This window comes from Natator depressus, chromosome 1, assembly GCF_965152275.1.
Source record: "Natator depressus isolate rNatDep1 chromosome 1, rNatDep2.hap1, whole genome shotgun sequence".
Taxonomy (NCBI): Eukaryota; Metazoa; Chordata; order Testudines; family Cheloniidae; genus Natator; species Natator depressus.
In genome coordinates this window covers 71,334,281-71,358,808 of record NC_134234.1, presented here as the reverse complement: position 1 = coordinate 71,358,808, position 24,528 = coordinate 71,334,281, and positions in this window count along the sequence as shown.

Sequence of the window (24,528 nt, the reverse complement as noted above, 5' to 3'; positions counted from 1 at the left end):
TCATATTAACTATCTCACTGTCAGCTGTTACAGAAAATAGCAGTTATAAGGTAATATTGATTCACATGCTCATTCTACTACTCCATATCTCAAAACAAAATTATCTATGGCACTCATTTTACTTCAATATGGAGATAGCTACATGCCTTTTTAAAATGTATAAATAGAAGGAGAATTTACAACTAAGCAATATATTCAAGGAGTGCTGGTGCTAATTTAGAAATTTGATCAAAAATTCCATTACACTCTACTAAAAACATATATTTGAAGCACAGTAGATACCTGGCCTATACCATTTCCTGCAGTCCGTCATTGAATTTTAAAAAGTAAGCTACCCACACAAAAACATCTGTTTGGTAAAAGGTATTGGGCCTGCAAACAAGCCCGGATACTGGGAAATTCTTGAGCATGTGCTTAGCTTTAAACATGAGAATAATTCCATTGACTTTTAACTAGTCAGAAGAAAGAGTTATGTTAAAATGATATTTTCTGTATTAAGTAGTGTCTTTTTGGTGTATTGATAGATCTAAACAAAAATGGTTGCACAGCCATTAAAAAAAATTGCCTAGTTAACAGGACTGTTAATGATAGTGGTGGCTATTTTATTCAGATATTATCTAATTGTGTAACTTTATCCTTTCTTCGCAAACTATAGTGTCCAGTTAATAACGACTGGTGTGACATGTAAAGAAGAGCAAAATTCAAGGTTATGGATGTCTAATCCAGTCCTCCCCATTTCTCTGCAACTGAGCCTAGATTGCAAGATAAGCTGCATAGAAGCAAAAAATACATATTCCAATACTTCCAAATGTAAGATCATTCTTCCAGGATCAAAGAATGTAGGTCAGACATACAGGATGGGAGACTATCATGGGATGCAGTGACTCTGAAAATGTCTTGGGGTTCATGGATGATAATCAGCTGAACATTAGCTACCAGCACATTACTATGGCTAAGGACTAATGCAGTCTTTGGATACGTAAACAGGAATATTAAATAGGAGTAGGGATGTTATAGTATCTCTGTATTCGGTATTGGTGTGACTGCTACTGCAGTAATGGTGTTCACACTTCTAGAAGGATGTTGAAAAATTGGAGAGGGTTGAGAGATGAGCCATGAGAATGTTTAAAGGATTGGAAAAAATGCCTTATAATGACAGACTCAAGGAGCTCAATTAATTTAGATTATCTAAAAGAAGATTAAGGGGTGATTTGATTTCTATGGGGAATAGAAATTGGAGAGGGCTCTTCAGTATAGCAGACAAAGACATAACAATATCCAATTACTTATTAAAAGTAAAATCAGTGCAGTTTCACTATTTTTTTTTAATTGTGAACTTCCACTCTAATTACATTGCGATTAAAAGTAATATTTTCTACAGTATTAGTGATTAAGAATCCAGTACAACACAAAAAACGGATTCACAATATGGTGTCATGTTACTTTGTTTGAGGGGCTGGTATGGCTTTTAGCTGTGATAATTAAAATATGTTCATCTAATTAAACATAGAGATAACAACTTTTTTTTATTGTTGAACAGATGTAGTGAAATTAAATTATTCTCAAGACTGTGTGATATAGTTTCAAATTTCAGTACTTGCATGTATTTGAGATTATATTTTACTACTGGATGTCAAAAATAGAGCTTATAGCATTTCCAATATTAGTGAGAAATTAACTTTTTAATTCTAAAAATACAGTTAGCATTCTAGAAAGGGGGAAGGGAGCTTTATAGTGAATGTAATAGGTATCTTTTAGTGATTCTTGATAATTAGTTTTTTGCAATGTACTTATTGGAGTGAGGTCTGTGAAAGAGGAAGGAACTTGCCTCTAGCTAGAAATATCTAAGATCTTAACTCCATAATACATCCAATACAAACAGTACATAGATTTGAATTTGCCATTTCAAAGTAGAGCTGGGCAATTTTTTTTGATGAATAATGTATTCTCCCCACCCCACCCCTCGCAAAAAAATTAAGTGGTAACTGAAACTCTTTGCAAATTTTCTTTTATGCTGAAACTATTAGTTGAATTTGCAAAGAATTTAAATTAAATGTTGGTAATTTTCATTTGAAAAAAACATTTAATTTAGAAATTTAGCTTGATTTATTGGAGGAAAACAAGGTAAAATACCTTCCTGTTAAAAGAAATGTTTTGTTTGACCCCAAATGAAACAAAATATTTCCCCTAATTTCAAAAAGGGGGGAAAGGAAGACCTAGGGACTTATAAACAAGTTAGCCTGACTTTGATACCAAGAAAGATACTGGAATACATTATTAAACAATCAAGTAATAACCAATATGGATTTATCAGGAACAAATCATACCAAAGCAATCTAATTTCCTTTTTTTGATCCGGTAATCAACCTATGGATAACGGGGAAGCACTAGATATGATATATCTAGACTTAAGTAGGGCTTTTGACAATGTCCCATGTGACATTCTCATAAACAAACTAAGGAAATGTAGTCCAAATGAAATTACTATAAGGTGAGTGTACAAATTGGCTGAAAGGTCATATTCAAAGAGCACTTATCAATAGCTCACTATTAATTTGGGGAGGACAATGGGGTCCTGAAGGGATTTGTCTTGGTTTTAATGCTATTTAATATTTTCATTAATGACTTTGATGAGAGACTGGAGAATATGCTGATAAATTTAAGAAAAATGTGGACAAACTGGAGAGAGTCCAGAAGAGAGCAAAAATTATAAGTTTAGAAAACCTGACCTATAAGGAAAAGTTGAAAAAACTGGGCAAGTTCAGTCTGCAGAGGAGAAGGCTGAGGAGGAACATAGTCTTAAAATATGTAAAAGGTTGTTATTGATATGAGCTGAGTGAAATCTTGTTAGGGATTGAGTTAAAATTAATGTGTGGATGCACCCTTCACATAAGATAGTGATAAGAAAAAGGACCATTCCTAAAACAAGACCTAATAGTCTATCCAGAAACTCGTAACAGGTGGGCAGAGAGTGCGTATTGTGAGCCTGTGTGTGTGTTTGTATGTGTGTATGTGAGAGAGTAAAAAAGACAAATGGACAGACAAAAGAGAGACCAACTGAAAGTCAAGCAGGAGCCTGTGAGCACATTGTGTGACCCTGGATAAAGCTAGCAAAAGAGAGATTTTTTAGGTTGGTGTTGACTCAAGAGGCTTGATGCTGAAAACTAAGAAAATATTCTTTAATTTCTGATTTCTCCTGCATTTAGAGAAGCAGAACTTTATACGATTCCTGTAAATAAACAAGATTGCATCAAGAAAAATACCAGACTCCTTCATCAATTTCTGTCTGGTTGGAATATTTCCCAGGGCCCTGAAAACTTTGACTAGATACTTGGGTCAAAAAATGGCAATATTATAAAAATACTGATCCAAAACAGAATTCTCTTTAGGCACGTAAGTCCCACTTTTAGGTGCCAGTGCCATCCACAAAACACCTGCTCAGCTGCAGCCTAACCCTGTTGATGCCTAAACTCACTTGGCACCTAGGTTTTAGTAAAAGTTCCCTAGTCACCTATGATCCTGACTTTAGGATGCACTCGAAGTGTCTGGACGCATATTTCCTGCCAAAGCCCCAGAGTGATCAGTGTGTGGGGCCCAATCTGGTATGAATGCACCGAGGCCACACAAAACAGAGAGGAGAACCTGCCTATACTAGTGGTTAGGCTACTCCGGGGATGTGGGACTGCCCCAGTTCAATTCATGTCTGCCAGATGAGAAGGGAGTTGAACAGGGATATGCCACCTCTTGGGTGTGCTCTAACCACTGGGCTATAGAGTGATTCTCTGGCCCTATTAATATTTTATTATTCAATGATTTTATTAAATACAGCGATTCAAAGACATCCACCCCCCTCAAAATATTCCATAGTCAGGCGATTAGAGCACTCACCTGAGAGATGGCACATCCCTGCTCAAATCCCTTCTCATCAGGCAGAGGGGTGAATTGAACAGGCAGTCTTCCAGATCCCAGGTGAGTACCCTAACCACTTGGCTAAAAGGTATAAAGAAGGGCCATTTGTTCCTTGGCTGATATATGTGGAATTGAGAAGCCTCTAAACATGCCTACTGGATTGGCCTCTGCAAGAATATAGGTGGAGGAGTGCTTATCTACCCCCAATTCATGGATCACAAGCAGGGTCAAGCATCTCCCTGCAGAGTGGATTTAGGTCCCTATGTCCATGAGAAGGATGGGGCTTAAGACACACCCCTCTTGCCGGCATCTCCCATAGGTGAGCTTAGGTATGGATTAGCTTAGGTGACTCCCTGTGTCATATTCTAAAGCACCCATCTTTCCCCATGCATTGTATAGGGAGCCCAGGTGCCACACTCAGGCTTTGTGGGGAAGATGATTGTGCTGTCAATCTGTAAAATAAGGATATTTATTTATTTATTTACTATCTGTAGTATTCAGAGTAGCAGCCATGTTAGTCTGTATTCGCAAAAAGAAAAGGAGTACTTGTGGCACCTTAGAGACTAACAAATTTATTTGAGCATAATAAACAACTGCTGGAAATGGCCCACCTCGATTATCACTACAAAAGGTTTTCTCCCCCCCTCCCCGCTCTCCTGCTCGTATTAGCTCATCTTAAGTGATCACTCTCCTTACAGTGTGTATGATAACACCCATTTTTTCATGTTCTCTGTGTATATAAATCTCCCCACTGTATTTTCCACTGAATGTTTCCGATGAAGTGAGCTGTAGCTCACGAAAGCTTATGCTCAAATAAATTTGTTAGTCTCTAAGGTGCCACAAGTACTCCTGTTCTTTTTATCTGTAGTATTGCAGCACCTACAGACTCTAATCTTTGACCAGGACCCCATTGTTCTAGGCAATGTACAAACACATAACAAAAAGACAGCCCGTGCCCCAAAAGAGTTTTCAGTCCAAGCATAAGACAAGAGAAAACAGATGGCAATAACAAACAGATGGGGGAGAACACATGGAAACAGGAAGCAATATTTGTGAGTCTGGTAAAGCAATGACACAGCATACGCATTCCATAACCACTGTTACGTTTTCCGTATGTATTGTGGCAGAAGAGATAATTATACTGACCAAGTAGACTGTAAAGTCTGTGGGGCAAGGGTTGTCTTTTACTATGTGTTTGTACAGTGCCTTGTGCAATGGTGCTCTCAGTCTTGGTTGAGCCCTGTAAGCACAAATAATAATAAACGTTTAAATTTAATTTTAATTAATAGTTCAATGTGTGTTACACAGACCTTGTATTCTCTACATCTTCACTAATGAAATGTGTCTTTGGTTGTTGAACACACTGGTAAAAGCTCATGCACTGTTGGGAGACCAGTACAACAATTAAGTCCTATGGTGTGAATTAAATACAAAATTTCATCCACTCTGCTGGATTTCATTGCTTTCATGGTTTTCAGTCAGATGCTTATATTTACTGTGCCATATATTTGTTGCTATTTAATTCTCCTTTTTATTGCCGTACAAGGGGAAAAAAAGGAAAAGAAATTTAAAACACATCAAACTGACAGAGTAGAAGGTCAGAATCACCTTCAGACATGTTAACTTGTCTGTGGACCAAATTGGATTTCGTCAACTTCAATTTATTAAAGTACTGTTAATATATATTCACAGCATACACAAAGCAATTCCTTTTACGTATGCTGTGAATGAGTATTATATGAGTATTAATTTCATTATATGAACTCATAATATCAAATACATAATAAATATAATATAAAGTACTTACTGTGTCCTACATGCAAAATAACGGTTTTAAAATCATATTAATTTGGTCATTTTCCCCCTAAAAGTCCAAACAAAGTAAAGATTAGTTGTCAGCAATAATTAAAAAATCCATTTTAAAAGTTCAAAAAAATTCTAAAAGTTATAAAAATGTGTAAGTAAATTAATGGCATCGCTCCTCAAGTTTACAGAATCTAGTCTAGCTTGGTACTTTCCTTAGTCTACATAAAAATATGAGGTTTGTTTTTTGAAGCCCAGCTCTTTAAAACTCTAAACTAATGGGGAAAAATTGCTTGGTATTTTCAAAACTCACTGCCCAGAGTTAGGTTTTTCTTGTTTTTTGTTTAAATCAATATTTAGGCACCTGAATATCGGAGACCTGATTTTCAGAAGTGCAGAGCACCCATAGATCCACTGAAGTTAAAAAGAGCTACACACAGCAGATACTTAACCCCTTTGAAATTCAGGCTATTTTTAGTTAAATGCCTAAATATGTACCCTAACTTTAGACACCCAGATTTGAAAACATTGTCTTTAATTAGAATTTCAGTATTACCTGAATACCATCAGCTTCAGCTCTCATGTACTTTTCATTTATACCTCATTCTCAGAGTCATAGTCCTCATGTTATTCCCCTCCATTATTTCAGGTACTTTAATAAAGCATTGCTTGTTATATCATCACTTGTATAGGTACTTGTCATAAATATAAAGGGAAGGGGTTAAGAAGCTTCTGATACAGTACTATAAAAGGTTTCAGAGTAACAGCCGTGTTAGTCTGTATTCGCAAAAAGAAAAGGAGTACTTGTGGCACCTTAGAGACTAACCAAATTATTTGAGCATAAGCTTTTGTGAGCTACAGCTCACTTCATCGGATGCATACTGTGGAAAGTACAGAAGATCTTTTTATACACACGAACCATGAAAAAATGGGTGTTTACCACTACAAAAGGTTTTCTCTCCCCCCACCCCACTCTCCTGCTGGTAATAGCTTATCTAAAATGATCACTCTCCTTACAATGTGTATGATAATCAAGGTGGGCCATCTCCAGCAGAAATCCAGGGTTTAACAAGAACATCTCGGGGGGGCGGGGTAGGAAAAATTAGTCTTACCTTGCTCTCCCTTAGATATGTTTTTTTAATACTTCTTGGGGATTCATTTATAAACCAGAATTTATCTTGTGAAACAATGTGCCTATATGCTCACTTCATCGGATGCATACTGTGGAAAGTACAGAAGATCTTTTTATATACACAAAGCATGAAAAAATGGGTGTTTACCACTACAAAAGGTTTTCTCTCCCCCCACCCCACTCTCCTGCTGGTAATAGCTTATCTAAAGTGATCACTCTCCTAACAATATATATATTTAATTTATAAAAGTGATTTTTATATATGTATATGCATAAAACATATATATTGCATATTGCATACATTTAGGTATATATTTGCATACCTAATGAAGTTCAAATGAATTATATATATATATAAAACCCATTTGAACTTCATTTAGGTATGCAAATTGTCCAGATACAGTAACTCCTCACTTAATGTTGTAGTTATGTTCCTGAAAAATGCGACTTTAAGTGAATCGATGTTAAGCAAATCCAATTTCCCCATAAGAATTAATGTAAATGGGGGGGTTAGGTTCTAGGGAATTTTTTTTTTTTGGTCAGACAAAAGAATATACACACACACACTCAAACTCACACACACACACAGTATAAGTTTTAAACAAACAATTTAATATTGTACACAGCGATGATGATTGTGAAGCTCAGTTGAGGTGGTGGAGTCAGAGGGTGGGATATTTCCCAGGGAATGCCTTACTGCTGAATGAAGAACTAGCAATTGGCTGAGCCCTCAAGAGTTAACTCATTGTTGTTAATGTAGCCTCACACTCTACAAGGCAGAAGGAATGGAGGGAGGGGAGACAGCATGGCAGACAGAGACACACACTGTGTGTGAGAGAGAGATATGCGCATTGCCCCTTTAAGTACGCTGACACCACTCTTAAGTACACTGCCTTGTTAAGTTAATCAGCAAGCTGAGACCAGCAGCTGCTGCTAGGAAGCTCCCTCCATCCTGAGCCCTGTCGTGTGTCTCCCCTGCTCTATGGAGATGGGGTAAGCGGGGTGCAGGAGCAGGAGGCAGGGGGACCCCCTGACATTAGCTCCCCCTCTTCTCTCCCCCGCCACGCACAGCAAGCAGGAGGCTCTGGAGAGCAGCTCCAAGGCAGAGGGCAGGAGCAGCACATGGCAGTGGGGGAAGAGACAGCTGAACTGCTGGCAATTGATAGCCTACTGGGCGGCTGTCGCACAGGGAACTTAGGGGAGCTGATAGGGGAGCTGCTGGTCCATCCTGGTTCCAAGCCCCCACCAGCTATCTGCAATGGGCTGCTCTTCGTGCAAGCAGTGGACAAAGCAAGCAGCTGCCAAATGACGTTATAAGGGAGCATTGCACAACTTTAAACGAGCATGTTCTGGAATTGATCAGCAACGTAACAACGAAACAACGTTAACCGGGATGACTTTAAGTGAGGAGTTACTGTACTCAGAATGTGGTTCTATATATCCAAATAAGTAAATTTAAAAGAGGAAGGTGAAGATCACCAGATGTAATCAGAAGTATTCAAGCAAACCCAGGTATATTTTTCATCTCCCCATCCATATAGCCATTTATCATGGAGCTAACACCACTTATTTATATCTAAGTATAGTTTCCCACTAGCTATATATTAGCAGAAAGATAAAGAAAACAAAACAAAAAAAAAACCAAAAACCCAGCAACCAACAAACACTAACATGCTCAACAGGGAAGTGAATATATAGAGCAAGATTCGTAGAGCAAGATTTTGACGTCCTTGAGTAGCATCATTCTCCACTGATTTCAGTGGACCTACTCATAGGGTAAGGTGCTTCCCATCACTGAGTAAGGACATCAGAATCTGGACCATAGAAATTAGAGCTGGAAGACATAAGAAATAAGCAAATGTAAATTATGAACAGCCTAACAAATTACTCAAAAGTCGTGGCAATTTATACTGATTTCCCAGTAAAACTGAGTTTTTCTGTTAAGAAACTGCCTATTGCATTTGAACTTAAAGCCAAAATGAATTTAAGTTTGTGTAAAACAATTTAATGCTCCTTAACCATATTTTTAATACAGAGTAAATAGCATGCCTAGATAGTGAATACTGAAGCAAATAAACAGCCAATATTCGCTATAAAAAGGGAAGATAAACATCATATAATATGATCAGTCTGCAAATTTTACAATGAATGTTTTTCTGACCTTGTGCAATAACATCATTTGTTACTATTAAGCTTCTGGCAGAAATATTTAGATGGCAGCTTGCATTTTGCTGTTCCAGAAGAATGATTAGAGCACAGAGTATATTTTCCTTTTTTACTTTGCTGACAATTAATAGGTTAAAGAAGCTCTAACCTTTTATGGAAATCTAATTTATTAAATACTATGACAAGTCTGGTGGCATATACAGAATAAAAATGTGTTTGAGGCTTTATTTAGCTTTTTTTTTGTAAAACAACCATTTTGAAGTTTCTATTTTCTTTCATCATAAATGAACTCATTCATCTAAGAGACATGTATTCATATTATTAATTTAGTGCTAGTAATATTATATTACTGATAATAGGACCCCTTTCATATTGTGCCTTTTGGTTTTATCTTGTATATTTTATGATGTTTTTGATTTATTTCTGAAGAACCTCTCTAAATCATACTTCTCGCAGTGACACTCCTTGGGACTTATTCTACTGTGCGGAGGACATAAGTCTGCTGCCATTGAGGTCAATAAGGGTTTTGCCTTGAACTTCAATAGAAGTAGGACTGGTTCCAAAGGGAACAAACACAATTTAAAAAGATGATATATCCCGAAGATGACGGATCCCGAGGAGTACTTTGTTCATATATTTTTGACAGCTGGGGTTTAGTTATAATGAGATAATATTTCTTTACATTCTATTTTATTGTACTGTAGTACATTTTATAAAAATAATAAAGTCATACTAGTATAAGACCCTGCCATAGCTACACAGTTACATCACTTTTGGGAAGTGGGGAAAGGTCACCTATTTTTATGTGCATATTTTAAAATTGTGTGGATTAATTTGTTTCTAATGGAAATATTTGAATTGTTTGTGTAGCACCCTAAATATCAGGCTAGAATCCGGGCATATAAACTAAATTAAAATTATTATATTAGTGGCTCAGCTTTTGGGGTCCAAAAAGTCCATAGCCACACCCTTCTCTTTCCTATTAGTAATTTGGGGGGTTTAGAAGTAATTTGGGGGGTTTATAATCTCATCTTCCATGTCAAGAGAAATCAGATATGCAAATTAACTGCTACTGTTCATATTAAGTAACTCCAAAAGATCATATTAATATTTCCTTCTTCTTTTTCCCTGTCCCTCCATTTTCCCAGCTCTGTCCCTCTGGGAAACAGGTCAATCAATTTTTGAGAGGACCCCAAATCAATTTCTGGCTGTCAGAGACATTGCTGCTCAAGCTACTGTAGATAGCCCATACCAGAGACACCACACTGTCATCTAAATCCAAGTGAGCAACCAGCATGTAAAGGTGTGGCACTTCAATAACATCAGGGACATCATTATTTAATAGATGAAGCATGAGCCTAAACAAAGGGAATACTTGAACTCCAATCCCAGCTCTGGTGCTGATTCATTCATAGTCAAGTCATTTAATTTTCTGCCTTAGTACACCCCGCTGTAAAACTGAAATAAAATTCTAAGTAGTTAACATCCATGAAGAACTACATAAGTGACAACATTCACCAAAATGTATAGATTCCAAGACCAGAGGGACTTTTATTGATCATCTTATTTGACCTCCTATATAATTCAGGCCATAGAATTTCCCAAAAATAATTCCTAGAGCATATCTTTTAGGAAAGCATACTATCTTGATTTAAAAATTGTCAGTGATGGAGAATCCACCACCACCTTTGGTAAATTGTTCCAGTCGTTAATTACCTTCACTGTTAAAAATGCATGCCTTATTTCCAGTCTTAATTTGTCTAACTTCAACTTCCAACCACTGGATCATGTTGTACCAGGGGTGGGCAAACTACAGTCCGCGGGCCAGATCCAGCCCCTCAGGGCTTTGGATCCAGCTCACGGGATTGATCCCTGTGGGGCGGCAGGCCCCGCGCCGCTCTCAGAAGCGGCCGGCACCACATCCCTGGGGCCCTGGGGGTGGGGTGGGGGGGCAGAGGGCTTAGTGTGTTGCCCTTGCCTCCAGGCACCATCCCCCACAGCTCCCATTGGTCGGGAATGGGGAATCACAGCCAATGGGAGCTTTGGGGGAGGTACCTGGAGGCCTGGCAAGGGCAGTAAACGGAGCCCTGTACCCCTCCCTCCCCCAGGGGCCGCGCAGGGACATGGTACCGGCTGCTTCCCGGAGCGGCATGGTGTGGGGCCAGGGCAGGCATGCAGGAAGCCTGCTCTGCCCCGGTGAGTGCCGCTCTCACCCTGGAGCCGCCTTAGGTAAGCGGTGCTGGCCAGAGCCCAAACCCCTCCTACACCCCACCCCCCAGTTCCCTGCCCTAAGCCCCCTGCCTGCACCTTGCACCCCTTCTGCACCCCAACTGCCTGCCCTGAGCCCCCTGCTGCACCCTGCACCCCCGTGCAGCCCAACTCCCTGCCCTGAGCCCCCTGTCACACACCGCACCCCTCCTGCACCCCAAGCCCCTGCCCTGAGCCCCCTCCTGCACTCCACACCCCTCCTCTGCCCCAATCCCTTGCCCTGAGCCCATTCCTGCACACCACACCCCCTCCTGCACCCCAACCCCCTGCCCTGGCCCTGCATACAATTTCCCCACCCAGATGTGGCCCTTGGCCCAGAAAGTTTGCCGACCACTGTGTTATGCCTTTCTCTGCTAGACTGAAGAGCCCATTTTTAAATATTTGTTCCCAATGAAGGAACTTATAGACTGCAATTAGTTTACCAAAGAGAAGGCTACAGGGTGACTGAAGTAGATGGAACTCCTTGAGTCTAGCACTCTCAGGCATGTTTTCTAATCCTTTAAAGGTTACACACAGCTGTCGAGTGGCTGAAAGCTTCACTGTCTGTAATCCCTTCCCCTCCAACTCACTTAAGGAACTATCAGTTAATGGAGTCTGTATTGTTACCAACTACAGCACAAACTGTTCATTCTGTGAGTAACTCAGAGTCACCTCACTATATCTCCCCCAAAATACTGGGTGTATACTGCTGTGATCATGGTGCAGAGGATTTCAACGTTGGGAGAGGGAATTGTTTTGCAGGTATGCTCCAAAATCCTAAGGCCAGCTGTAACAGAACGTGGACACCTTCTAATGGTATTTGGTACTACTACTTGAGCTCAGCTTATATAGTGCAATATTATCTTAAAGGGGACTATTCCTCCTCTGACCTATTCAGCTTTTTCATAGCTGTAACTCCATTGATTTTGATGGTGTTACTCCTGATCTATGCCTTATAAGTTAGAAGACAATCAAGCCCAAGATATTTTGACCTTTAGTGATGAAAATGTAAAATGTTAGATACAATCTGAAAATGAGAAGTCTGACATTTTAATGTATTGCCTTTTTTTGAACCCCAATGTGAAGACTGGTTTTTTTTTTTTGTTGTTGTTTTTTTTTTTTTTACCATCCAGTACTACTCTTTTCCCCTTGACATGTGAAAATCCTTAAAACTATGTCCTTGGAGGAATATACACTCAATAAATACACGCTGTAAACCTTTTGGCCACTCATTCCTATAGCCATTGGAATCAGCAGCAAAATAAATGACATTCTGTCTTTTCTATTCATAGGGAACAGGCACTTTTTCCTTGCCAAAGAAAATAGTCTCATGCCCGCCAAAAGACTAAAACTAACACATTTGTGCCATAGCTTCTAGGTGTAATGTTGTTAAGATTCTGGCTCAGAGCATGAGTTGCTCTAAAAGAGTAAAATGAAGAGATCCTATAGTTGAATTGTTAAAGAAAAATAGGTTTAAAGTCAATTATTTAGGCACTGGGGGTACAATAAAAATAAGTAGGCATGTTTGCCTTTTGGGTGAAGGTAAAATATGATCTTTTGGCCTGCCATCATGAGCACGTTTCCACAGCCCTTTACATCCAGCCAAATGTAATGACTCTCTCTTGAATAGTTAATAAGGAGGGCCCCAAGGGTTTGAATCAGCCTGGCTGCAGATGGTGGTATTCAGTAGAGCTGGTCCAGGATATTTGTTGAAGATGTTCTTTGGCAAATTTTGCTTGTTTTCAAACGATTTATTTGCTGATATTATTATTATTAGTAGTAGTTTTTTTGCCACATTTGGCCATCAGAATCACTAATCAAATACTGTCAGCTGAATACATTTCCTTATGAAGAATGGCAACATCTTATTTTCAAATAGCACCCTTCTGTGTGCCTTTGATGTTCCATTTGCAATATGTCCCCACAGGAGGACACATAGGAGAGAATAGGTCCATGTCACTCTAAAACAAAGTGCATGGTCATGAGATCCAGGCACAGCACAAACAAGGGCAACATCTTAGAGAGGAGGGGAACAGTGGCCACATTTTCCCCACCTTTTATCTTTTGTTACTGACACTAAGGAAGATTTGCAGGAGCCTAGGTCCTGCAATACATGCTGTAGCTAAGTATTCCCTTCCTCAGTTTCAGGGTCTCCGGGCATTTTTCATACTCATAAATCCATTTTTTTCTTAGCTTTGCATCATATCCTAAGAAAAAGAAGCAATGAGAGTTAGGCAGACATATCTGAGGCTACATCTTTAGGTTGCCAATGAATAAAAGTACACGCTTTGATGGGGTATAATTAATCACATGTCCAACGGACTCCCTTAATATAGTTGAATACTAGTTACTATTTTATGGGGTTCTTCTGGGAGCTTCTCTTCTCTTTAGTTCCCCCATCACCAAGAGGCTGCATCACTATGATTTTTTTTCCCCCATCAGAGGAAAAACCAAATGACACTGTTCTTAAAATTGACCAAAAAGGGACGCTAAAACAATGCTTGCATCATGCTCCCAAATATTTCCAGCCTGGGAAATCTGGAACAAGTTAAATATGGGAACTATGTAACATAGTGAAGCTTGAGCAGCAAAGCACAGAGCACAATTTAAAAATAGGTCCTACAACACAAATTAGGATGGGCACTACTGATGCTTTAATTACTTGAACTGACTGATGATACTTCCGCTGAAGTCAATGAAAAAAAATCCTTAACTTCAATAAAATGTAGCATGAAATCCTTAATTATTACCACTGTCACACGAACAGCAAGTGCCAAATACTGCTCCCATTCAAATCAAGGAGATCTTCAGTTGCTCAGCACACCTGAAAAATCAAGCCACTTATTTAGTTACCCAAAAATAAATTTAGATTACTAACTCTAGGAATTTGTCTTAGAAAATTCACTTAAGTGACTTCCCCAAGCTTATGCAAGGAGACAGTGGCACACTATGGAATAAAACTCAGCAGTTTTATACCCTGCTTCAGTAATCAAATACTATGATTCCCTTAAGAAATGTTTTAATACCTACTGTGCTCCTACCCAAAACTCAGTTTTCCTAAAGAAGAAATATTAATTTGTTATAAAAAGCAACACTGGGCTCCAAGTTTTGCAGATGGTGACTTGCAGAGGAGATTTAAGATAAGCACAGACAACATATTGTTTACATTATTTTATATATTTTCTCTGTGATCTTGCTTAGATGAGGGCCTCCTCTATCCCTCCATAAAAACAGAAAAAGGAATTTCCTTTTAATGATGCCAGAAGAAAAGATTCTAAGATGACAGCTTATTTTAAAGAGAAAGAGATTTTAAGATGGTATTTTTTCATCTTCAATTATATCCATTAAAATTAATGCAATTTTTACTGTGATAATGTGCAAATAAATAAATAAATAATACTAAGATGTACTATACATTCAAGTGGAGGCTCTCACTTTCTAAAATAAAATTATAGATGAAACAAAAATGTTTTACTGGGTCAGATGTTCTAATCAGTTCTCAGTCTATCTTCAGGCAATATTCTCATTGATTTCAAGGGAAGTTTGGCCTAATTCACAGATTGTAGGACAGTGGTTTCCAACCTGTGGTCTGAAGATCACTGGGGGTCCGCAGACTATGCCTAAGATTTCTAAAGGGACCTCCATTTGAAATTTTTTTGGGTTCCATAAATGAAAAAAGGTTGAAAACCACTTCTGTAAGGCTACAAGGGACCATCATCATCAACAAGCCTAACTTCCTGCATAACACAGGCCATAGAATATCACCTGGTAATTTCTGGATTGGGCCCCCTGGCATGTAGTGGTGACTGATGGATAGATTTAGCCTACTATTATGGGAAAAATGCTTTAAAACTCACTTGAAATGCTACATAAATAAATTTAACATATCAAGAAATACATGTATCATTTAACAATAGACTGACATTTAATTTTAATTATATGTCAAGTTGTGTTAAATAAAAATATTTTAGAGATCTTGCTAAAAACCTACATGCTGTTAAGTTTAACTGCAGTATTGTGCACATACTTGATGATAATTTTCAGAAATATCTAATCAGTGGTCACACTTTGATACTTGCTTAATGATTTCATCATGTGCGATTACTTGCATAGCTGAGTTAAATATTATGAAGAATTCAACAAGCTAGTAACGTTGTTGCATTGGAAAGATCATCTTCTCTTCCTTGTCTGCAGAAAAGGACAAACAAATCCTAAAAGGATCTGGATGTGATGGAGCAGGGAGGTCCTTTCTCTCCACTCCCATGAATACTACATGAGAAATGGGAGGTGTGGTCTGAAGGGGCTGAGTAGAGGGGCAAGCTGGTTTGATGTCCAGTCACCCTGGCAACATTGCCATACCAACTGTGCAGAAAGCCAGAGAGTAAAATAGTACTGACCCTAACAACATTAATTGGCTTTGAACTTTCTCCTCTCTGCTTAAGGGGATTTATGGGAACACAGCTGCCAAGAGGGAAAAAGCATTCCAAATATTGAAGTTGATGAAAACCCCAAGGGTGAAATCCTGGCCTCTTTGAAGTCAGCGGATCTCGGATTTTGCCTCATGAATTACTCTTAAATTACACTCCCATGTGCCTGGATATGAAACCAGGTAGTGTAAATGAAAGTGCAAAGCCCGTACTCCAAAGCACTGCAATAGTGAAACATGTTTATTTAAGCACAGAGTTGCTAAGCAGAAATTGATTAAAAGTTCTGTTAGCAATCTGGTTTGATGAATGCCAGGATGCCTGCCAGCCTGCCAACCTGAAAGTATAGAACATATTTTTAATATTAATCAGAAAAAAATGTGAATTCCAAAATCTAATCTTAAGCAAGTTAAGACATTTTTTCTACTTTTTAAAATAATTTACAAAAATTGAATAGATGTTCAATAGTTTTGCATATTTTAAAGCTATGTGGCTATAAAAGAGTGTTTGTTTTTGTTAGTTTGTTTTTACTTTGACTTTGATAAGGACCATTTTGAAGAGGGTTGGGATTTATTATTGGTTTTTCTATTTTTTAATTTTTTTTGGTCCCCTTATCCTGCCCCATACTGGAAAAAAGAAGAAAAATGTAAAATTCCAAGAGAAAGTGAAAATTTCCCACAAACCAGAAATCCCAGTTTTGGTCAGTTCTAGATGGGGCATTATGATAAGATACAATATTGGATAAGAAGGTTGGGGCACAGTTCTGAAGGGTCTTAAAGGACAGCATTAAAAATCAATTTGTTGAGGAAGATCTAGTGGAGGGTCTCAAAGAGAAGACGTGACATGGTCAGAAGAAGAGGTCAGCTAATGGCTTTTAGCATCAGCATTTTGAATGGATCTGAGAGTGAAGCAAATGTAGGGGAAACCAGATAGAAGGAACTACAGTAGTCAAAAAAGGGACAGGCTGTCCAGGACTAGTATTTGTATTGGTACAGTATTAAAAATAGATCACTGATTTGCATGGCCAAAAATGTTTACATTATGAGGAATATACTTTTGCACAGTGAATAGAATAAAAGGTGCCCTAGTTCACTTCGGAGCAATAACCCTTACGCACCATGCAGTACAGTATACTTACCACATAGCATTTCCACACACAGCAGTAGGCTGCACTACAATGACCCATAAAGAAGAAATGGATAGGATTTGTGTTGGAGCCATGGAACAGAGGAGAATGTTTATAAGGGGGTTGTGATGGAATGCTAAACTGCATTATACAGTTCAGCCACTAGGTGGCACAGTGTCTAACGTATCTTATTTAAATGAACCTAAGACATACCTGGGACAGAATTAATGGATTTTAGGAAGAATATAGCTGATGTGTTTAAGATAGCTCTGTGACCAGTCCATATCTGCTACAGAAGCATTTGACATGGTGTCAGGAGTAAACTAAGAACAGAAACAGAAGGAACAGCAACAATGGCTGCAGACAGAAGGAACAAAACAAAGATTATGATCTCATAAACATGCCACTCTTCAAAGACCCTAAGAACTTCACATTTGACAATCCTTCACAATGGACAGGCTGGAAAAATATTTTGCAAGATTTCGCATTGCAAACAACTCCACAAAGGAAATAGAAATCTGCAGGTATCTTCTTTAATTTATGCTAGGGGCATATCTTTAAATCCTTTGATTTTACTGAAGACAGTCAAAAAGATTACTAAGAAAGAGTTCTGGCTATGTCTTATGGATACTTTATACCCCAGAAAAATGTGGTTCATAAAAGAGCATGTTTCCACCAGAGGATTCAAGAACCAGGAAAACAGATTTACTATTTTATAAGAGATCTTCACACACGGGCTGAAAACTGTGATTTTGGGAATGCACAACATAAAATTATCAGACAGGCTGGTTACTGGGTTAACAGATAGAAATCATAGAATCATGGATTTTAAGGTCAGAAGGGACGATTATGATCATCTAGTCTGACCTCCTGCACAAAGCAGGCCACAGAATCTCACCCACCCACTCCTCTAACAAACCCCTAACCTATGTTTGAGTTATTGAAGTCCTCAACTCATGGTTTAAAGACTTCAAGGTGCAGAGAATCCTCCAGCAAGTGAATCATGCCCCACGCTGCAGAGGAAGGCGAAAAACCCCCATGGCCGCTGCCAATCTGCCCTGGAGGAAAATTCCTTCCCGACCCCAAATATGGTGATCAGCTAAACCCTGAGCGTGTGGGCAAGACTCACCAGCCTGACACCAAGGAAAGAATTCTCTGTAGTAACTCAGATCCCATCCTATCTAACATCCCATCACAGGCCTTTGGGCATATCTACTGCTAATAGTCGAAGATCAATTAAATGCCAAAATTAGGCTATCCCATCATATCCTCTACTCCATAGATTTATCAAGCTTAGTCTTGAAGCCAGATTTGTCTTTTGCCCCCACTGCTTCCCTGAGAAGGCTGTTCCAGAACTTCACTCCTCTGATGGTTAGAAAACTTCGTCTAATTTCAAGTCTAAACTTCCTGATGACCAGTTTATATCCATTTGTTCTTGTGTCCACATTGGTACTGAGCTTAAATAATTCTTCTCCCTCCATGGTATTTATCCCTCTGATATATTTATAGAGAGCAATCATATCTCCTCTCAGCCTTCTGTTGGTTAGGGTAAACAAGCCAAGCTCCTTAAGTCTCCTTTCATAAGACACGTTTTCAATTCCTCGGATTATCCCAGTAGCCCTTCTCTCATAGAATCATAGAATATCAGGGTTACAGGGGACCTCAGGAGATCATCTAGTCTACCCCCCTTCTGAAAACAGGACCAGTCCCCAATTTTTGCCCCAGATCCCTAAATGCCCCCCTCAAGGATTGAACTCACAACTCTGGGTTTAGCAGGCCAATCCTCAAACCACTGAGCTATCTTTTCCAATTTAGCTAATAATTCTCCATGTGGAATGGTATCAAATGCCTTACTGAAATCTAGGTAAATTAGATCCACTGCGTTTCCTTTGTCTAAAAAATCTGTTACCTTCTTAACGAAGGAGATCAGGTTGGTTTGACACGATCTACCTTTTGTAAAACCATGTTGTATTTTGTCCCCTTTACCATTGACCTCAATATTCTTAACTACTTTTTCCTTCAAATTTTTTTCCAAGACCTTGCATACTACAGATGTCAAACTAACAGGCCTGTAGTTACCCGGATCATTTTTTTTCCCCCTTTCTTAAAAAAAGGAACTATGTTAGCAATTCTCCAGTCATACGGTACAACACCTGAGTTTACACATTGATTAAAAATTCTTGCCAATGGGCTTGCAATTTCATGTGTCAATTCCTTTAATATTCTTGGATGAAGATTATCCGCCCCCCCCCGGATTTAGTCCCATTAATCTGTTCAAGTTTGGCTTCTACCTCGGATGTGGTAATATCTACCTCCTTATCTTCATTCCCATTTGTCGTCCTCCCATTTGTCATCCTACCTATCCCTAAGCTCCTCATTAAAGACTGAGGCAAAGTATTTGTTTAGATATTGGGCCATGCCTAGATTATCCTTTACCTCCACTCCATCCTCAGTGTTAAGCGGTCCCACTTCTTCTTTCTTTCTTTTCTTCTCATTTATATGGATATAGAACCTTTTACTATTGATTCTAATTCCCTTTGCAAGGTCCAACTCTACTTGACTTTTAGCCTGTCTCACTTTATACCTACATGTTCTGACCTCAATAAGGTGGCTTTCCTTGCTGATCCCTCCCTTCTGCTTTTTCTTCATCACCTCTCTGAGATGCTTGCTCATCCAGCTTGGTCTACAACTCCTGCCTATGAATTTTTCCCCCTTTCTTGGGATGGAGGCTTCCAACAGCTTCTGCAGCTTTGACCTGAAGTAATCCAAGGCCTCCTCTGCCTTTAGAGCCAAAAGTTCTTCAGTTCAATCCACTTTCCTAACTGATTTCCTTAATTTTTGAAAGGCAGCCCTTTTGAAATAAAAAACCCTAATCACCAATTTGTTTTTGTTTTTCCTTCTGTTCAGTTTGAATTGAATTAGCTCATGATCGCTCGAACCAAGGTTGTTCCCTACAACCATTTCTTCTATGAGGTCCTCACTGCTCACCAAAAACAAATCTAAAATGGCATCCCCTCTTGTTGGTTCAGCAACTAGTTGGTGAAGGAATCCATTAGCTATTGTATCCAGGAAAATCTGAGCCCTATTATTATTACTAGCACTTGCCCTCCAGTCTATATCTGGGAAGTTAAAATCTCCCATGATCACACAATTCCCATTAGTATTTAATTCATTAAAAACATTAAAGAGGTCTCTATCCATATCCAAATCGGATCCCTGAGGTCTATTGCACACCCCAAGCACTATCCCGGGGAGGCTCAGTAGCTTTCTTCCCCAATGTGATTTTTGCCCAGACAGACTCAGTCTTATCCATTCCATCACTTCTTATTTCTTTACAGTCTACCTCATTATTGATTTACAATGCTACTCCACCACCTTTGCCTTTATTTCTGTCTTTCCTAAACAGCACATACCCTTCAATACCCGTACTCCAGTCATGACTCCACCATGTTTCTGTTATCCTTATAATATCTGGTTTCACTTCCTGCACCAGTAGCTCTAGTTCCTCCATTTTGTTACCTTGGCTCTTCGCATTAGTGTACAAACATCTTAATTTTTGGCTTCACTCACATTCTTTACCCAATTGGGCACAGACATTCTACCCCAGTATTACCTGGTGGTAGAATTGGTATTGAATTGGTATGTACACTACCCTTCCTCCTTATGTCCATTCTCCTACCCAGAGCTGTATCCTTCTTACTTCATTTTCTTCCCTCTAAAAGAGAAAATCTGGCATGGAGATTACCTGGACATCTCCCAATCATCTTCTCCAAATTCCTAGTTTAAAGCTCTCTTGATCAATTGTGCCTTCCTCCATCCTAGAATTCTATTTCCCTCCTTACTCAGGAGAAGTCCATCCCGAGAGAACAGTCCTCTGTCCATGAATGCTTCCCAGTGGCCATGCATCCCAAAGCCCTGCTTATAGCACCACTGCCTGAGCCATCTGTTGAGCATCACAAACTTGTCACACCTTTGTTGCCCATCTCTAGGAACAGGCAGAATCCCACTGCAGATCACCTGAGCCTCGATTTCCTTAAGTGACCTCCCCAGACTGGCATAGTCTCCCTCGATATGTTCCAGTGAGAATCTAGCTGTATCATTTGTTCCCACATGAAGGATAATCAATGGATTCTTTCCCGCTCCTGTTAGGATCCTCTTCCGTCTCAGGTCCACATCCCGTATCTTAGCACTCGGCGGACAGCACCCCCTTCTGTACTTTGGATCAGCTCTTTTTACAGGCCTGTCTATTCTTCTCAGTAATGAGTCTCCAATCATGTAGACCTGCCTTTTCCTGGTGATGGTGCAATTCTCCAGTCTATGCCTTGTTCCCTCTGGCTGCAAGTCCTCTCAATTCCTATTGTCCCTTGCAATCCTCTGCAACCCATCCTGTATCCTTCTGGGGCTCATATTTGGGGTTATCTGCTCTTCTCTTCTTCCTTGCCCTTGCACCTTCTGTGACCACCTGCTGTGCCCCTTCTTTATTTTCCAACTCCGCAAACCTGTTCCTGAGCTCTATTTCTCCTTCACTGGCCTGTCTTTTCCTCTGCCTGGTTCTTTTAGTCACATGCTTCCACTGTCCACTTTCCTCTCCCCTCAGAGTTCTTTGGTCCTGCTTCCATCTCCAAGTCTGAGCTTTTCCTTTCAGCCTCCTCATGTCTTTGCTCCATCATCCGCTCGAACCCCCTTCTAAACTCAACCAGAGTCTCCACCTGCATCTCCAGTCCTCAGATCTTTTCTTCCATCCACTCTATCAGGTGGCACTTCATGCAGACAAAACTTTTTTCAGGTACCCCCTCCAGGATCATGTACATGCCACAGCTTCTACATCCAGTCATCTTCATTGTGTCTTCCACTAATTGGGTCACTACCACTGCTGCCTCTGTGTCTATCATCGCCTTCTCACCTAAGTCCTGTTAGTTCAGGAAACACAAACCAAACCACCACCACCCACAGCAAAACAAACCCCCAATGAGCACCAAAACACTGTCAGAACATCACACACTCCCTTCACTAGCCTGTCTGTTCCTTTGCCTGGCTCTTATTCTTCCCCCAAACTCCCCTTACAAACTCCTACTCAAACTCCCCTGTTTACAGCTCTGTTTGCTAGCTCCTCTGCTGCTGCAGGTGTCTGCCACTGCCTGACTGGCTGGCTACCTTTATAGGACCCCTAATCAGGGCTCATCTTCTCTCCCAGCACACTGCCCCTACAAGCCTCTATAAATACCAATACAAATACTTGCAAATACCTTCTCCTGCAACAGAACTCCCACTCAAACTCCCCTGTTTACAGCTCTGTTTGCTGGCTTCTCCATAGCTGCTACAACTGAAGAGAGATTTAACCCTAGCCACAGCTATACAGATAGCAAAGCACACAAAATTAGTCAAACAGAACAAAAGGAAACTTGAAAAACCTGAAACTAGCTTAGAAGCTAAAGAAAGACACTTGAATGTTAAAATTCATTATCATAAAGCCCCTGAAGCAAGCAGAGAGAACTTGCAGGCTAAGAGGAACAAATTCCAGCTTACATGCACAAGGTGTGTGTTGTGGAGTGCATATACCCCACGCTCATCTGGCAACCAAGGGGTTAATGCAGGAACTGCTGGCCAACACTGGGAGAATACAAGATCTGAGAAACAGAGGGGTGAGGTGGTTGCCAGAGGGGCAAGCAGGCGGGAGAAGGTAACTCCTTCCAGCAAGTTGCTGAGAAGCTGCCCTGAGATAGCACGCAGAGAAGAGATAACTGGATCTACAGACTGGAGAAGACTACAGACACCAAGGGTGGTAGGAAGGAGCTCAGAGCACACCAGCAGGAGTTGAGGCCTGATTCCACCTGCCTGATTTAAGGGCCCTCAGCTGGAATCCAGTGGAGTGGGTGGTCATGGGTCCCCCTACTGACTCCTCAGAGACTTAAGAACCAAAGGTTTTCCAGACCCCTGGTACCAGAACCAGCCGACTCTGCCATGTATGCGGGGAAACTCCTACACTCCAGTGGGACTGAAACTAATACCCTTCATAGCCCAGAATGGGACTACCATAGAGACTGAGGCAAGAGGAGCAGATTGACCTCCCCACCAGATCAAGCAAACTCAGTCCAATGCTCTGTCTGATCAAAGGGGGTGCGGTCACACCAGCACATCAGCTCACACTGTGGAAAAAGTAATATCCCAAGAGATGAGATATCTCTACAAAGAGGTACATGGCATAATAAATACATGCAATATGGACATTTTGCAGCTGTTTGCCTTGCCAATGCAGCCAGGAAGTTGACTCATATTATGGACAATCAAGAGCCATTGTTTTCTGGGATCTATCACTTGTGATGTAAAGCCCAGGGACCCTGTGGGGGCCAGGAGTGATGGGGGTGGGGGAAGCCAAAATACAAGTTCACCCAGGGTGCCATTTTCCCTGAGTATGACAAGTCTCTTTGAAAGGTACAGGGTCATAATAATTCTTGGTTATGTTCCATGATAGTTCTTAATTTGTAGAAAAGTAGTTAGAGATAGTCTATGAGCCAAGCGAGAAGACATATCATTTTAATGTTGAAATGGACAATTTTAAAGCCAGATAAATGCTGAAAAAAAAATAATTGGGACCTTCAGACAGAGAAACGAAAGAGGCGCACACAAACAAAAATGTGTCTCTTTTACTGTAACAGGATAGATGACTATGATGAGGTGAGAGATGAGTTGAGAGATGAGATTATGTAAATGCATTGAAAAATATACAAAGGTCTATGAAACAGGCTGGCAGTGCTCAAGAACAAGATAGCTGTTCATAATTACACAAAAAGTATACATCAATTCTAAGTTATCTTTAAGAATAAAATGATCCAATCAATAGAAATGCTAAAACATTAACATTTACCACCATTATACCCTGCATGAATGATTTTAATAATACAGTCCTGATCCAGCAAAATGATATTAATGGACAGATCCTGGTACCCATGTGGAATCAGACTGATTTTGTTGATTTTAGTAATTTCTTTTTTACCCAGAAGGTTTACCTAGTTATTTCGGATCAATTTTCATCTTTTGATGCATCAGCACAGGCTACTGCTCTAATTGTAGCTCATATCAAGGGAGTAAGTCAATTTATTTACCAATTTTGTGCTACAGAAATCCTCTGACATAGTATTTGTACAGATCATTAATTCATACCCTTGTGAGAGACTACAGACTTTTCTGTAGGAACCCTCTAAATACTAAAAGTGGAAAATTATAATTATATTAACTTTCTTTCTTTTTCTTGTAGGAATCCAGTACCAAGCTTTACATAAGAACATAAGAAAATAAGTATGGCCATACTTGGTAAGATCAAAGGTCCACCTAGCCCAGTAACCCGTCTTCCCTGGTCCTACTCGCATGAACAGAGAGCAACAATACCCAAAGTCCAAAGGTGCAAACAATTTGATGTTTATTGGGGTGAACTTCCAGCAAACATGATTCCAGTTTCCTTCCTCAGTGTCCCCCTTCCCAGCTCTGACACCACAGAGCCTTACCTGTGTCCCTGTTCCCATTTACCCCCCCTTAGCAAAATATGTTTCCAATTTCCCCACCCCATTCCCTGTTCCCATTTCCCCCTGTTAGCAAAACATGATTCCAATTCACCACCCCTGTTCCCATTTCCCAACCCCACCCACCCACTCACTCACTCACTTCCTCACTTCCTGATTGACTGCAGACTATATAGTAAAACTAGAGTTCTGCTTAGCTATACC